The sequence below is a fragment of the Sorex fumeus genome, unplaced genomic scaffold (genome assembly GCF_029834395.1).
Source record: "Sorex fumeus unplaced genomic scaffold, SorFum_2.1 ptg000070l, whole genome shotgun sequence".
NCBI lineage: Eukaryota > Metazoa > Chordata > Mammalia > Eulipotyphla > Soricidae > Sorex > Sorex fumeus.
Genome location: NW_026606127.1, coordinates 433,782 through 448,450, shown reverse-complemented (window position 1 = coordinate 448,450; position 14,669 = coordinate 433,782). Strand labels below are relative to the sequence as shown.

At 39.7% G+C, this 14,669-nt stretch overlaps 1 pseudogene; it reads right to left on the bottom strand.

The window, feature by feature from the left end:
* Nucleotides 1-6,469: 6,469 nt before the first annotated feature.
* LOC130037001 (uncharacterized) lies at nucleotides 6,470-6,566 on the bottom strand (annotated as a pseudogene).
* Nucleotides 6,567-14,669: the final 8,103 nt, after the last annotated feature.

Here is a 14,669-nt window from a genome sequence, read left to right as displayed (position 1 = left end):
GTAAGAGAAAGACAGAGAGACAGAGAGAGAGAGAGAATGAGTATGTTTGCATGTATCCGTGTGTGTGTGTGTGTTCTTAGAAAAATCCTATATTTCATCTGAACTACTGTACCAAGTGATGCTGTCATTCATTATGATAACGTAATAAATAAATTTTATTAAATTCAGGTGGTGAAATATTTTGGCCTTTAAGCCCTTCCCCTCCTCCAATTCATCAAATTCTTCCTATAATTTTCATTTACTCCCTGACCTCTTCAGGACTCAATTGGATTCAATCTGCCACATCCAAATTTATCTCTTTTAGAAAAAGTAATTAGATTAAAATATAAATCACAACAATATAAATTAACATTCAAATGGCTTCTAATGATAATTAATAATTTCTATTCATAGAAGTACTTATTCAGGCCACACAATAAGGCAAAATTCAGAATATTGGACAGAAGTCAATTATTTCTCAAGCAGAACTAGCTATATTATAGCCAATCTAAAGATGTTAGAAATTTGCAGTCCAGACATTAGAAGTTCATGCTATAAGTAAAAGATTTCTTGTTTTCTCACCTGAATCCTATTTTCCATAATAATAATTGAATAAATGAATAAGTCCTCATCCATGTGACCCTGTGCGGCACTAAGAAGATGTGTCCGATAAATTGCAATTACTTCTTGGTGCTGTCTGTCAGCATCAGCCAGCTGCTGCTGCAGAGTCTTCACTTGGAGCTGCAGACTGTCCACCAGCTGGCTCTGCCTCCTACTGCGGCTCCCGCTGGCGTAGGTGAGCTGCGAGAAGCCGTTGAGGGCCTGCTTTAGTCTCTCCACATCGTTAAGCAACTCAGTTATCTTATTATCCTTTGCTTCAATCTCTTTAGCAGAATCCTGTATTCGCCTCTGCAACTCCGTGATGGTTGTTAAGGACTTATCACACCTTTCCTGCCGGTCTTTGATTTCCTGCTCAATGCTGAAATGTAGCAATTCTTTCTCATCTTTTGCTGACAGTTTCCTTTTTGGGGCTTGCAAAACCTCCTCACACACTTCTTCATATTTCCTATTCAGATTGGCCAGCTTTTCACTTAGGTTGGAAACTTGTGCCTCCAAATCACTTTTTGTTGCTTTGTATTTGGACAAATCAACCACCTCCCTGGTCTCTAGATTTTTTAAGGCTTGTTTAGTATTCTGCACCTCAGTCTGAAGTTTGGAGACTTCTTGCGTTTTGTTCTGGCTTTCTTCTTCCTTTCTTCTCAAGCTGGCTTTTATGAGTCCCACTTCATTCTCAAAGGCTTCTTTAATCTGCAAATGCTCAGCCAGGGGCACAGAGGAGATAAGTGGACACTACTTCCACTACCCAGCCGTTGCCACACTCCAGGACGCTTTCCGGACCCACGCGGCAGCTCCGGCCGAGACCCACGGCACAGCTGAAGACCCACAGAACAAGATAAGCGGAACTCTCTGAGACCTTGGACTCCAGGCTCGGCGGACCCAGGGACAGAGCTCCTCTGCTTGCTCCCACCACCACAGGTGACAAAGGGATTCTAATCAGGAGCCCCACCCTACCCTGCCCTGTCTGCTTCCATCAACCACCCAGGGATCGAATTGTGCACAGGAGACCCACCCTACCCAGATAAATACCCCACTGGCAGACTTCCACTCTCGACACTACTTCCACTACCCAGCCGTTGCCACACTCCAGGACGCTTTCCCGACCCGCGCGGCCGCAAGCAGCCGCGCGACACATCATAAAACACTAAATACCCATCTTCTGGAATTGTCGTACCATATTTGATAGGGTTCCAATATGGTAACACCTACAAGGGTGATTAGAGGTCACCCCAAAAGCCTCTATCCCTCTCGGAAAGACTGGCAAGCTACCGAGAGTATTCCTCCCGCACGGAAGAGCCTGGCAATCTATCCGCTGTGTATTCGATATGCCAAAACCAGTAACTACAACTGGTCTCATTCACCTGACCCTGAAGCACGCGATAGGGACAAATGGAGACGTTACTGGCGCCCGCTCGAGCAAATCAACGACTAACGGGAAGTTAAGTGATTAAGTGAAGTGTGAAATGAATAAGTGACAGAAATAATTGAATGTTGTTTTCTTCACTTGAAGGTTTTATTCACAGATCTTGTCTCATAAAAATTATTCAGAAAACATTATATTAAACAAACATTCCATGGTGATTAATCAGAATTCTTATGTTTGAAAGTGAAAAACTCATACCACACTCATTTTAAACTAAGAAGATACTTGATTCATGTGCCTATAAAGCTGGAGTGCCCTCTAGGTATGGTTGGGCCCAAAGAGTTGATTTTTATTTATTTACTTATTGATTGATTGAGTGATTGACTGAATCACCATGACTGGTTGACTGAATCACCATTGAGTGATTGACTGAATCACTGGGACATAAAGAGATACAAAGCTGTTCATGAGTAGGTTTCAGTCATACAGTGTTCCAAGACCCATTGCTCCACCAGTGAACATTTCCCACCTACAGTGTCCCCAGTTTTCCCCCTGAAATCCTTTCTCTCCCTCTCTCTCTCCTCACCCCCGCCCCCTGTCTCTCCCTTTCTTCTACCTATATACCTATCTACCGATCTCTCCCTTTTGAGGCATCATGGTTTACAACACAGGAACTGATAGGTTACCATGTTTCTTCCTTTACCTATTTTCACTTCACAGTTCTTTTCCAGCATCATCATTTCCAACTATCTTTGTCATAGTGGTCTCTTCTCGATCCAAACTGCCATCTCCCCCAGCCCATAAGGTAGGCTTCTAACAGTGGACCAATCATCCTGGCCCTTATTTCTACTGTTCTAAGGTATTAATCTAAAGTTATGTTTTTTCATATCCCACAAATGAATGTAATCCTATATCTGTCTGTCTCCATCTGACTCATCTCACTCAGCATGATACTCTTCATGTACATCCATTTATAAGCATACTTGATAACTTCATTTTCACTAACAGCTGCATAGTATTCCATTGTTTAGATATACCATAGTTTCTCTAACTAATCATTGAGAATTCTTGGGCATACAAGTTGTTTCCAGATTCTCACTATTGTGAATAGTGCTGCAATGAACATAGAAGTGCAGATAGCATTTCTGCTGTGTGTTTTGGGGCCCGGGAGTATATTGCCAAACGTGGTATTTCTGGATTCATGGAAGCTCAATTTGTAGCTTTCTGAGAAATGCCCATATTGTTTTCCGAAAAGGCTGAACCAATCGGCATCCCCACCAATAGTGAAGAAGAGACCCTTTCTCCCCACTTCCATGCTGACATTGGTTGCTCTTGTTCTTTTTGATGTGTGTCAATCTCTGTGGTGTGAGATATCTCATTGCTGTTTGGATTTGTATCTCCCTGATGATTCATGATGTAGAACATTTTACCTCTGTTTTTTGGTCATTTGTATTTATTCTTTGAGGAAGTTTCTGTTCATTTCTTCTCCTCATATTTTGGTGGGGTTGAATGTCTTTTTCTCATGAAGTTCTACCAGTGCCATATATATCTTGGGTTATATACAATAAGGGGTTAATTTTATGGGTATTGCATAAATAATTTTCCCCCATTATGAGGGCTGTCTTTTTAGCATGGTCACCATTTTTTCTGAGTTGCAGAAACTTCTTGGTTTAATGTAGTCTCATTTGGTTATCTTCACTTCCTCTTCCTTGGTCAGTGGTGTATCATTCTAGAAGTTTCCCTTAGCTTTAATGTCATGGAGGGATCTTCCCACATTTTTCTCCATATATCTTAAGAATTCAGGTATGATATTGAGGTCTTTAATTCATTTGATCTGACTTTGTTCCTGGCACTATAAAGAGGTCTGAGTTAATTTTTTTTGCATGTTGCTGACCAGTATTCCCAGCAGCACTTGTTGAAGAGACTTCCTTGCTCAACTTCATATTTATTGAGCCTTTATGAAACATTAGGTAATAATAATCTGAGGGCCAGCGTCAGGATATTTGACTATATTCCATTGATCTGAGGCCTGTCTTTATCTGAATATCATGCTAATTTGATTACTACGACTTTGTAGTAGGGTTCGAAGTTGTGGAAGCTGTTCCCTTCTTCTTTTTACCAAAGATTGCTTTAGCTCATCATGGGAGTTTATTGTTGTGTATGCGTTTCAAGAGGGTTTAATCTATTTCTTTGAAAAATGTTATGGGTATCCTTATAGAAAGTACATTAAATCTTTATAGCCCTTTGGGGTGTATTGCCATTTTGACAGTGTTAATCCTCTCAATCAATGAGCATGGGATGTGATTCCATTTCCTCATATCCTCTTTTATTTCATGAAGTAGTGTTTTGTAGAGTTTTTTTGGTATAGGTCCTTAACCTTTTTAGTTGATTCTAATATACTTGATTTTCTGAGGTTATTATTGTGAATGGGATTGTTTTTCGCCTATCTCTTTTTTCTCTTTCATTAATAGTATTTGGAAAGCCATGGACTACTGGATATTGATTTTGTATTATGCTACTTTAGTAAAAAAATCTATTCTTCCCAGGAGCTTTTTGGTAGATTCTTTGGGATTTTCTAAGTATACTATCATGTCATCTCCAAATAGTAAAAGCTTGAGTTCTTCCTTTTTTTATCTGGATGCCCTTGATATCTTTTTCTTACCAAAATCATATGGCAAGTACTTCAAGTACTATGTTGAATAGGAGTGGTGAGAGTGGGTAACTTGTTTTGTGCCTGATTTTATTTTGGGAATCTAGCTCATTGATTTCTGCTCCAAGCCTTTAGTTTTTCCCCGTTGAGAATAATGCTTGGTGTGGGTTTGTGTTAGTTTGCTTTGACTATATTGAGGAAAGTACTTTCCACTCCCATTTTGTTGAGAGTTTTTCATCATGAATGGGTGCTGGATCTCCTCAAATGCTTAATCTACATCTATTGATATTATCATATGATTTTTATCTTTATTTTATTGAGATGGTGTATTCTGTTGTTTGACTTGAGAATGTTAAGCCATCCTTGCATCCCCAAGATCAACCTAGTTGGTCATAGAGTGTGACCTTTTGTTGAGTTTCTGGATTCTCTTTGCTGGTATAATCTTGAGGATCTTTGGATTTATCAAGGAAATAGGTCTGTAATTTTCTTTTTTGTGGTGTCTCTGTCTGATTTGAGTATCAGGCTGATCTTTGTCTCATAGAAATTGTTTGGGAGTATTTCTGTTTCTTCAGTTTCCTGGAAAATCTTAAAAAATGTTGGCAGTAGGTCCTCTTGAAAGGTTTCGAAATACTTCATTAGTGAATCCATTTGGGCCTGGGCTCCTGTTTTGGGGGATACTTTTGATTATCATTTCAATTTCCTTGTAGTGATGGGTTCGAGTTTTCAAAATCTTCTTGGTTCAGCCTTGGGAGGTAATTGGAATCCAGTAATTTATCAATTTTTTCAAGATTGTCTCATTTCCTGCTGTAAAGATTCTCAAAATAATCTCTGATGATCCTATGGATTTTGTAGTTTCTATTATGATGTCCCCCTTTGCATTTCTGATTCGATTTATTAGGATTCTTTCTCTTTTCTTCTTTGTGAGTTCTGCTAGTGGTTTATCGATCTTTTTTATTTTCTCAAAGAACCATCTCTTGCTTTTGTTGGTCTACTGGATTGTATTTTGGGATTATATCTCATTGATTTCTGCTCCAGGTTTTATTATTTCTTTCCTCCTGTCAAGTTTGGACTCCTTTTCTTGGTATTTTCCAAAATCTTGAGCTGTAAGTTATTTTTGTAGGCCCTTTCTTTATTCCAGTTGAATTCTGGCGGAGCTATAAACTTTCCTCTTAGAACTGCTTTTGCTCTGTCCCACACGTTCTGATAGTTCCTCGTTATCATTTTTTTCTGGACTCTTTTTATTTCCTCTTTGATTTCTTCTCTAAGCCAATGGTTGTTCATTATTTCCCTCAAATAAAATATTTTCTTGCCGAGTTTTTGTCTGTTTGATCTATTGAGAAGTGAGAAAGTACTGTTGAAATCTCCATCTAGTATTGTGTTGCTATCAATGTTTTTCTTTAAGTCTATTAGAAGTTGTTTTTACGTATTTTTCTGGTCTGTCATTAGGAGCATATACATTGAGGAGGGTGAGTTCTTTCTGATGTACATATCCCATGATCATTAACAAATGACCTTCACTGTCTCTTATAACCTTTAGCCTGAAGTCCATGTGGTCTGATACTAGTATGGCCACTGCAGCTTTTTGGAGGTGTTCTTTTCTTGAAGAATTGTTTTCCAGCCTTTGACTTTGAGCCCATGGTTGCTTTGATTATTCAGATATTTTTTCTTGCAGGCAGCAGAATGTTGGGTTCAGTTTTCTATTTCATCCTGCCATCCTGTGCCTCTGAATTGGTGTACTTAGTCCATTGACATTGAGAGAGATCATTGTGATGGGGATTTTTGCTATCTTTATGTCGAAATTTTGAGTATTTGTGGGGCTTGTCTTAGCTTAAAGTAGCCCTGTTAATTCTTAATGCAACAAAAATATGGAACACTTTACAAGTTGGCCTGTCATCTCTGTGTAAGGATCATGCTAATCTCTGTATCATTTCAATTTTAGTATATGTGTTGCCAAACTGAGTATAAGAGCTGATTTTTTTCCCTATTTTTCTCTTCTGATTTCTTTGAGTGTTGTCCTTACTCACTCCTATGGCAGACAGTGATTCCCAATCTAGGAAGGTATTTCAAAGCAGCTTGAAGTGATAAATTTAGAACATTAATGTCCCAGAAGGAAAAGTCTGGTTTTTACCATATTATCTTTTACCATACCCAGGGCATAAGTTTTGCAAAATAATTCTTTTGGAAGGTGGTGTATCAGTCTTGTTTAATGCTCTACCCTGAAACCTTCATTAAGAAAATTAAACTGGAGCCTTTTGATATTCTCACCTCGGTCCCGTGTACATCTCCAGAAAACAGTGGATTGCGTTGTCCGCACTTTGACCACCTTGAAAGTAAGTAGGATTTTTCTCCTGAAGGAAGAGGTGAGAAGCATATTGATGATTTCATTCCACCTTATTACAAGTTCAACTTGAAGGGAAGGTGAGACTCATGAGGCTCCTGTAAAGGACCTAAAAGGGGTCTCAATGTAGTTTAATGGCCAAGACACATTAACAACACAGATGACTCAAAGTAACCTGTGTGCATCTTTGTGTGTATAGTGAGTTTTATATCTACTCATAGTGATTCTCAGTCATTCCACATGGGCAAAACAGACCTGTAATTAAAAATCTAGTTCCCTGAGCAGAATGGGCTTTCTTAGGTGATTGAACATGTGTGTAATATTTTATTACTAAGCACATACAACTGTTTGAATGATGTGTACTTTTCGATCTAAAATTAAGTCTAAGTATCTCTGAAATGACGGTCTCCTGACGCCGCACCTGGCTTTCCTCACCAGGGCCCCTTGGAGTGTGTGGGTTGTGTTTCCCTCACCACCCTGAGCAGAGACCTGACAGCTGAAGACCTCTGCAACCAGCAATAGGTATGCTTAAGACCACTCTCACCACACTTGAAGGAGCCTCATGCATGAAGAACTGGCAGAGGAACCCAGGTGTGCGGGACCCGGGGCTGAGATATTCAAGTCTGCTCGGACCAAGAATGGGCCTCCTCCATCCAGATCCCCCATCTTCCAGTAGCTAAGGGTTACACCCCCGGACTGCCTCTGGAGCCATGTAATTCCATCAATGGCCAAGATCCAGAGACTGGATCTTGTTGATAAGACAACAACTCATATTGTCCAGTTCTCTTTCTCGGAGAACATGGCAGGTTACCAAGCGTATCTTGCCTACATGGCAGAGACTGGCAAGCTACCCGTGGTGTATTCTATATACCAAAACCCAGAAACAATGAAGTATCTCATTTCCCTGACCGTGAAAAAACCTCCAATGTGGTACTTGCTAAAATCTGAGGGCTAGGACGAATGGAGATGTAACTGGTGCCTGCTCAAGGAAATCGTTCTCCACCACCAATGATACCAGTATTCCTCCCACCATGCCCCCAAACGTGCCTTTGTGGCAGGGCATTCTCTTTTGTTCTCTGGGGCCATGGCATGCCAGAGAGCCACTCGTGGTGGGCAACTCATGGTCTTGGCTGGCAGGACGAATGGGCTGGTTTCACCCCTCACCCCCAATCCCACGAGGATGTAGTTGCCCTGTCACCCTAGCTCATACCTGCTGTCCAATAGTCTCTGAGGTGGTGGGAATCGTGCCGCCAGTGGGGAGAAAGGCAGAAGCGACAAATACCCTTTCCCACCTGAGGGAGAATGGTGCCGTAGCTTAATGCATAGTTCAGTCACATTTCTGCCAAAAGCCTCTGGGTTCTGAATTGGTTCCACGTGCCTCTGGTGCTGTGGTCGTGCCGGATAGCCTCTTGTGGGGGTCAAATCGTGATCTTGGTGGGGCAGAAAGAATGGCTCTATGGTCTACTTTTGTCATGCATCTCCCACCCAGAGCGGGTCCTCCAAATACCCTTTAGTGGGTGTTCTGACCTCTATCTGAGCTGCCTTTCCCCCCAGCATGTGATGCCGGCTTCCAAGGCCTGGAGCATACCTCCTAGTCCTTATCACTCTATTCTTGGGTATTAGTCTCTCATTCTGTTACTTTATATTCCACAGATGAGTACAACCTTTCAATGTCCGTCCATATCTTTCTGACTCATTTCACTTTCTATGTTGATCCACTTTATGCAAATTTCATGACTTCTTCTTTTCTAACAGCTGCATAGTATTCCACTGTGTAGATGAAACAAAGTGTTATTAACAAGTCATCTGTTCTTGGGCACTAGGTTTTTTTTTCCCCAGATTTTGGCTATTGTGAACAGTGCAGCAATGAACATACAAGTGCAGATGTCATTTCGGCTGTACTTTTTTGCCTCTCCAGGCTATATTTCCAGGAGTGATATTGCTGGGTCAAATGGGAGCTCAATTTCTAGTATTCGGAGAACCGTTCATACTGTTTTCCAAAATGGCTGAACCTGTCCGCATTTCCACCAGCAGTGAAGGAGAGTCCCTTTTTCCCCACATCCATGGCAACACCGGTATTTTTGTTCTTTTGGATGTGGGTCAGTTTCAGTGGTGTGAGGTGATATCTCTTTGTTGGTTGGACCTGCATTTCCCTGATGATTAGTGATGAAGAGCATTTTTCATGTGCCTTTTGGCCATTCGGTATCTTCTTTGAGAAAGTTACTGTTCATTTCATCATCCCATTTTCTGATGGGGTTGCATGATTTCTTCTTGTAGAGTTCAACAAGTGCCTTGTATATCATTGATATCAACCCCTTATTACATAGGCATTGGGTGAATATCCTTTCCCATTCTGTAGATTGTCTTTGTATTCTGGTCACTGTTTCTTTTGAGGTGCAGAAGCTACTTAATTTAAGATAGTCCCCTTTGTTCATCTCTGTTTTCACTATTTTGGCCAGTGGCATGTTATCTTTGAAGATACCTTTAGCTTCAATGTCGTGGAGGGTTTTGCCCACCTTGTCTTCAATGTACCTGATGAATTCTGTTCTGATGTTGAGGTCTTTGACCCATTTTCATCTGACTTTTGTGCTTGCTGTTAGGTAGAGGTTTGAGCCCATTTTATTGCATGTCGCTGTCCAGTTTTTCCAGCACCGTTTGTTAAAGAAGTCTTTCTTGCTCCACTTCACATTTCTTGCTCCCTTATCAAAGATTAGATGAACATATATTTGAATGTGTGTGTCAGTATATTCAATGATGTTCCATTGGTCGGCGGCTTTGCCTTTGTTCCAGTACCATGCTGTTTTAATTATTATCGCTTTGTAGTAGAGTTTGAGGTTGGGGAAGGTGAGGCCTCCCATCGTCTTTGTCCCAAGAATTGCTTTAGATATTCGTGGGCGTTTGTTGTTCCATATGAATTTCAGGAGTGATTGATAAACTTCTTTGAAGAATATTATGGGTATCTTTATAGGGATCGCATTGAATTTGTACAATGCCTTGGGGAGTATTGTCATTTTGACAATGTTAATTCTCCCAATACATAAGCAGGAGATATGTTTCCATTTCTTCGTTTCCTCTTATTTTCTGTTGTATAGGTCCTTTACTTCCTTAGTTAAGGTGATTCTGAGATACTTGATTTTCTGAGGCATGATTGTGAATGGGTTGCTTTCTTCATGTCACTTTCTTCTCTCTCATTATTTGCATATAGAAAAGCCATAGACTTTTAGGTATTCGTTTTATAGCCTGCAACTTTTCCATATAAATCTCTTGTTTCTAGGAGTTTTTTGGTAGAGGTTTTAGAATTCTCTAAATATAGTATCACGTCTTCTGTGAATAGTGAGAGCCTGATTTCTACTTTTCCTACATGACTGCCCTTAATATCTTTTTTTATATAACTCCTATTGCAAGTACTTCCCGTACTATATTCAACAGAAGTGCCAAAATGAATTTTTTTCTTTTTGGGTCACACCCTGCGATGCTCAGGAGTTATTCCTGGTTCATGCACTCAGGAATTACTCCTGGCGGTACTCGAGGGACCATATGGGATGCTGGGAATCGAACTTAGTTTGGTTGCGTGCAAGGCAAACGTCCTACCCCCTGTGCTATTGCTCCAGCCCCCAAAATGAATTTTTACTAAACACTTTCTATCTGTAAATTTCTATGCTAAGAACAGTGGTATAAACGGTGATATCTGAGTAATTTACAAGTAGATTATGAAGACAGATAATATAAAGAATTTCTTTGTATGAATTTCCAGAATGTGTAGCTTTTATTAAATATATTAAGAATGAACCGGAGGTCTTGATTATACCATGAAAATGATTTCCCTGTTAGAAGTTACCCTTCTAAAATGCAATAAAGTGACACATTTTGAAAATGTTGATTATTCGTTCATTAATTCAATGAATATTTATTAGTCTGGGGGTGCAGTGCCTCCAGGAAGTCAACCTGCACGCTCGAGATGAGTGTATCTACAGTCTAACGGTGCCATCATGCTGCCTGATAACCCCAGATTTTCACTGTGCCTCTGGCTGGATCCCAACACCTCAGGACTAAGTTTCCCAAGAAATTAAACGCCCAAAAGATATGAGGGAGTCATGTTCACAAACCACCCCTGGCTCAGCTATACAAGCTAATGTATTGGTCTTGCTTAAGTGACCCATAAATAAATCTTGAAAGAGATCAAAAGTCACAGTTAACCTTGGACCTACACATGGCAGAACATACTAGGGTAAATCGGAGGGAGGCAGGTTAGTTTGTTGCCCACGCAACCAGAACTCAGGGCAGCCACTTGCTCCCACAAACCAAAATCTCTACCATGCCCTAGTCTCATTACATCGTCTCAGGATGGATTTCACTGAAATATAACAGCTGAAATTTCGGATATGCGGGTTTTGTGACTGAAATCTCTAGGCTTTCTCTGAGTCAGGATGGGCAGCCCACCCTCACTGCCTTGTACTTATGGAAGCCGCAGCAGTCATGTCCATACCTCAAAGCAACTCCAGCCTTACCTTCCTGATAAAAATACTAAATTCCGGGGCTGAAGCGATAGCACAGTGGGTAGGGTGTTTGCCTTACATGCTGCCGACCCGGGTTCGAATATCAGCATCCCATATGATTCCTTGAGCTCGGCCAGGAGTAATTCCTGAGTGCAGAGCCAGGAATAACTCCTGAGCATCGCCGGATGTGACCCCCCAATAAAAATAGTAAATTCCTTAAACAAACATGATGACCTCTTAGTACCTGTATGAGAACCATAATGCACAAAATTAAAAGGAGAGAGAAAGAATTTAAAGAGCCTGCCATAGAGACAGGTGGGGGTGGGGTAGGGTGTTGGGGGATGTTGTAGGGAACCAGGGACATTGGTGGTGGGAAATTCACACTAGTGGAGGGAAGCATGTTGGATCGTTGTATGACTGGAAGCAAATTATGAATAGTTTGTAATGGTCTAACTCACAGATATTCAATAAAATTTTAAAAATATATATCCTTAATTGTTATCTCAGACTACTGTTAGAACTTTAAAAACCAGCATATCTATTTTTGTGTTCTCAGTAGAAAAAAAAATGTTACTCACCTGTAGGTGCCCATAGCTTGAAGAATGCTAAACCCAAAGATACATCAATGCTGGCCTCTGGCATGAATACTGTAATTGCAGTTATGTTATGTTTTAGAATCAGTTCATGGACAAGAAGTCAAGAGAAGCAGTGGCAAAGAGCAACAATGTTGAATGGATAATGTTTGAGGAGCTTGCAAGGGAGGCGGAAAGATTTGGCATGAGAAGAGGGAAAAAAAACGAAGAGTTAAGTATTAATAAGTATCATGACAAAAATGCAAGGGAGGTCATTTTTTGGCAATCGTCACACTCTGTTGAGCTTTTGGTATGGATTAGTATTAGAAAGTATCTTTCCCATTTAGTGGTAAAAAGGTAACTTTGATGGGTACATTTAAAAATTACTTTAAAAATTAGAATCACCAAGAGATACACAGTTACAAGGTTGCTCATAATTGAGTTTCAGTCATATAATGTTCTAGCACCCTTCCAGAAAAATGGGGGTGTTTTTGAAGGAATATCCCTGGTGCGAAGACTAGGGCATCTGAATCTTAACACATTTCACCAAATATATGATCTGTACTCACATGATTTACACTCTCTCCCCTGATCTTTGATTTACGTTTTCATGCAATATTTCCTTGTGAAACTCACCAGAAGTGAGTGTCCCTATTTTAGACAAGTACATGTTTCTCTGACATTATATATATATTTATATATATATATATATATATATATATATATTTGTGTTCACTGTAGGAAAAATATATTACTCACCTGTGTGCCAATATCTTGAAGAATGCTAAACCCAAAGATACATCAATGACTGTCTTTGGCCTGAATACTGTAATTGCAGCTATGTTATGTTTTAGAATCAGTTCGTGGACAAGACTTCAAGAGGAGCAGTGGCAAAGTTGCATTAATGTTGAATGGATAATGTTTCAGGAGCTTGCAAGGGAGACGGGAAGATTTGGCATGAGAAGAGGGAAAAAAAACGAAGAGTTAAGTATTAATAAGTATCATGACAAAAATGCAAGGGAGGACACTTTTTGGCAATCATCACACTCTGTTGAGCTTTTGGTGAGGATAAGTATTAGAAAGTATGTTTCCCATTTAGTGGTAAAAAGGTAACTTTGATGGGTGTATTTAAATTTTACTTTAACTATTAGAATCACTAAGAGATACACAGTTACAAAGTTGCTCATAATTGAGTTTCAGTCATCTAATATTCTAGAACCTTTCCAGTATATTGGGGGCAGTTTTGAAGGAATATCCCTGGTACGAAGACTAGGGCATCTGAATCTTAACACATTTCACCCAATATATGATCTGTACTCACATGATTTACACTGTCTCCCCTGCTCTTTGATTTATGTTTTCATGCAATATTTCCTTGTGAACCTCACCTCAAGTGAGGGTCCCTATTTAAGACAAGTACATATTTCTGGGGCATTATATATTTTTTGGTTGCTGGGAGAGTCTCTAAAGCAATGCTCAGGAGGTGTGGGGGCCCCACAGGTAATTCTCAGAAAACGTGTCCATGGTGCTTGGGGTCCTCTGAGGCTATACAGCCTTTGATACTCTGGCAATCCGGTGGTGCCGGGAGTCAAATTGAGAGCATGTGAGACAAGTTCCATAAGCACTACACTATCTCCTGCAGCCCTGGGTATTAGATTTATGTCATCATTCCGAGGTCCTCCCTTTTGTCAGAAAGCAGAGACTTGTGCAGGAGAAAGTGGAAGAGACCTTAGGGTTTAGCTAGGTTGACTGAGTAGAAGGTGATACCATTAAGATTGGAACAGAAAGTAAAAGTAAAACAAGAGAAACATCTAACAATAGCAAAGAGGGCTATAGTACTCAAAAAGTTTAGAAACAGGCACATTGGCAAGTAGTTTTAAAAAGCATCCAGGAGAGAATATAGTATTGTGAGTGAACGAATCTACTCTATGGATTCATCTCATCCTTGAAATGGAAAAGGACAATGTGTTACAGTTACAAATTTACAAATAAGATATATACCATCATATATTTCATCATATATTTCTGCTGTGTTCCTATGCTTTACCAAGTATTATTCTAATTTTTAAATTTACTTTAATCATTAAAAGAGTATTTCACTACATTAATCTTTTTAATGAAATGTTTCATTAAAAATGTTTTTTAAAAAAATTATTTAAAATGATTTATTAAAATGTTATTTAAAAAAGAAACATGTGGGCCACATAGTTAGTGCTATATGTAGAGGGTTTGTATGCAGCGAATCTGAGTTCAATCCCCAGAATCCTGAGCCTTCCAGAAGTGATCTCTGCATACAGAGTCAAAAGTGAGCCCAGAACACATATGGGTGCGCTCCATTCGCCACAAAAAAGGAAGAAAAGAAAAACATATAACTGATTCTTGAGTAACATAAAGGTTAAGGGTGCTAATTCCTATATAACTTTTGAAAGTCCCCAAACTTAATAGTCTGCTATTGACCAAGAAGATGGTTTTTTAATAGTATTTACTTACATTGTCTAAGTAGTGATATGTGTGGTATGGAAATCTGTACATTTTGATACATTTTAAAACATTAAAATGCATTTTCTAATGGACTTTATAATACATTTGTAGTTTATAGTAATAAGTGATAAATTATATTTCTTTTTTGGGGGGTATTTGGGCCATAGTATGT